The sequence below is a fragment of the Opisthocomus hoazin genome, unplaced genomic scaffold, assembly GCF_030867145.1.
Source record: "Opisthocomus hoazin isolate bOpiHoa1 unplaced genomic scaffold, bOpiHoa1.hap1 HAP1_SCAFFOLD_129, whole genome shotgun sequence".
NCBI lineage: Eukaryota > Metazoa > Chordata > Aves > Opisthocomiformes > Opisthocomidae > Opisthocomus > Opisthocomus hoazin.
In genome coordinates, this window is record NW_027448892.1 from 157,501 (window position 1) to 160,000 (window position 2,500).

The 2,500-nt window shown below is 79.0% G+C and overlaps 1 non-coding gene across 1 annotated transcript; it reads left to right on the forward strand.

Moving 5' to 3' along the window:
• Nucleotides 1-1,657: 1,657 nt before the first annotated feature.
• Nucleotides 1,658-1,810, forward strand: LOC142359682 (5.8S ribosomal RNA). The gene has a single exon (XR_012762544.1). It is a non-coding gene; the product is annotated as a 5.8S ribosomal RNA (ribosomal RNA).
• Nucleotides 1,811-2,500: the final 690 nt, after the last annotated feature.

Sequence of the window (2,500 nt, forward strand, 5' to 3'; positions counted from 1 at the left end):
TCGGCCGCTGGCGCCGCCCGGGGCGGGCGAGGCCCCCCCCCGGCCGGGTCGCGTCCCGCGCGAGCGGGCGGCCCGAGCCACGTCTCTCCCCCCGGGCGCAGCGCCGGGCTATCGAGGGAAACCCCGGGCCCCGGGGCTAAGGAGGACGAGGTGGTGGCGGCGGATGCCGGGCGCGCCCCCGCGGGCGGACGCTCCCCCGAGGGCGGCAGCCGGGGGAGGCACCCCCGCGGGGCCATGCAGGTCGTTTCCCTCACCCCAGGGCCAGGTACCTAGCGTCCGCGCTTCGGCGGCCCTCCCTCGGCCGAGTCCGGGGGTCAAAGGCCAAAGGAGCCGGGCGGCGGTTTAAAGACTCGAGCGGCACGGCGCGAGCCGCGGGGGGGGCGTCCGCCCCCGCGGGCCGCCGTGCCGGAGAAGGGGGGGCGTCTCGCTGCCCCAACCTGCCCCCCCTCTCCGCGGGCCGGTCTCGGCGGAGAGACCGCGGCGCGGGTCGGCCGCGGCCGACCTGCCCGCCCTCGCAAACGGGGCCACCCGCCGGCCGGAGCGCGGGCTCCGCGCCGGGGGAAAGAAAGGCGCGGCGAGCCCCCGCGGGGGGGGGCGGCCGCCGGGGGGCCGCCCCGCGCCTTTGGACGCTCGCGCTGCGGCCGCGCTCGGGGCGCGCCGCGCTCCCCTCTCCCGCTCCTCGCCCCGCCCTCGGCGCCCAGGGAAAGAAAGGGGGGGGCGAGCCACACCCCCCCAGGCCGAGCGGCGGCGGCGCCGCTCGGCGTGCCGGTCGGTGCCGGTCGTCCGTCGGGTCGTCCGGGAGGGTTCCCCGGCCGCATCCGCTGGCGGCCGTCCCGTCCCGCGTTTCCCCGCCCGTCGCTTCCGTCTCGAGGGCGGGCGCGCGGCGCGGGGGCGTCCCGCTCCGGGTCTTCGCGTGGAAACGGGGAGAGTGGGAGCCGCCCCCCGCGCTCAGCGCCGTCCGCCTTTCCGCTGGGGCCGTGCCGGCGGCCCCAGGGGGCCGAGGCGAGAAGCGGCTGCGGCGGCGGTTTTCGCGGCGGCGGTGGCGGCCGCCGCCGCCGGGCGGGGTGGCCGGGTTCGCCCATCCGGCGCGGGCCGGTGGGCGGCCGCGCGTCGCCGGCTCGCGCTCCAGTGGCCGGCCGCGCTTCCTCCGGCGTCGGTGGAAGGCGGCGTCGGCGCCGAGGTTCGCCGGCGGGGCGAGAGGCGACCGTGGTGGGCGGAGCCGGCTCGTCGCAGCGCGGGCGCAGCCGGGCGTCCGGCTCCCGAGCGAAGGCGGGCAGGGGTCGCGGCCGGGCGTGCCGTAGCCTCCGGGGGGAGGCCGGTCCGAGCCCGGGCGCCTGGGCCGCCCACGAAGCGCGCCAAGGGTGTGTGTGTTGCGTACGTTTCCCCAGGGTCGGTCGGGAGCGCGGGCTCCCCCGCCCTTTGGCCGCTCGGGGTTTTCCGTTGTTTTCCGTTTCCCCTGTGCTCGTACGGTCAAGCCGAGGCGAGGGCCTCTCCGTCGCGCCGCGTCGCGCCGCCGCGCCGCGCCCCCTCCGCGCGTGCGGAGGGGGGTGGGCGGCGGCGGGGCCGGCGGTCGGTCCGGCCGTCCTCAGAGAAGGGGCCGCTCTCGGCGAGCGGTCCCGGCCCCTCCGCGCGCGCGGGGCGGTGCCGAAACCGAGACAACTCTTAGCGGTGGATCACTCGGCTCGTGCGTCGATGAAGAACGCAGCTAGCTGCGAGAATTAATGTGAATTGCAGGACACATTGATCATCGACACTTCGAACGCACTCGCGGCCCCGGGTTCCTCCCGGGGCTACGCCTGTCTGAGCGTCGCTTTACGATCAATCGCCGTCTGCGCCGCCGAGCCCCCCCGCCCCAGCGCGGGGGGGGGGGGCCGGCGGGCCAGCAGCGGCGCGGCTGGGGTGCCTCGCAGGGCCGCGCGCGCGAGCGCGCGGGCCTTCGTCCCCCTAAATGGAGACTCGGGGAGCGCTCCGAAGCTCCCCGCTCCCGGAGAGCGCCTGCTGGACGGAGCTCGTCCCCGCCGGGCTATCGGCGGTGGGTTTGGGGAAGAGAGAGCGAGAGCGAGCTTCGGGGGAGGGAGGCGCGGGGCGGCGATGGCGCGGGCCTCGCCGCCGGCCTCCCGCGCGGGCGTCTGTCTGCGGGTGGGCACCGCGGGGGTGCCGTGCCGCACTGACGCGCGCGCGTGCGCGCGCCGGTGGGTGGGGGACGGGGGCGGTGGCGGTGGACGCCCCCGTCTGTCCCCCGTCCGCGCCGCCCCTGCCCCGGTTCCTGTCGCCCTCCTCCTCCCCGAGAAAAACCCATCGCCGTGGCCCCGTGCGGGGCCGTCTCCGGGCGCGTCTGACGCGTTGTTCAGGCCGCTCTCCGGGCTGGGGCTTCCTCTTCCGCGAGCCGACCGCCGGCGGCGGCGGCGGCTGCGGCGTGACGCGGCGGCGTGGCGTCGCGGTTCCGCGCGAGAGCGCAGTCGGGTCAGGCTGGCTGTCGGCGGGGGCGCGCGCGCGCGCG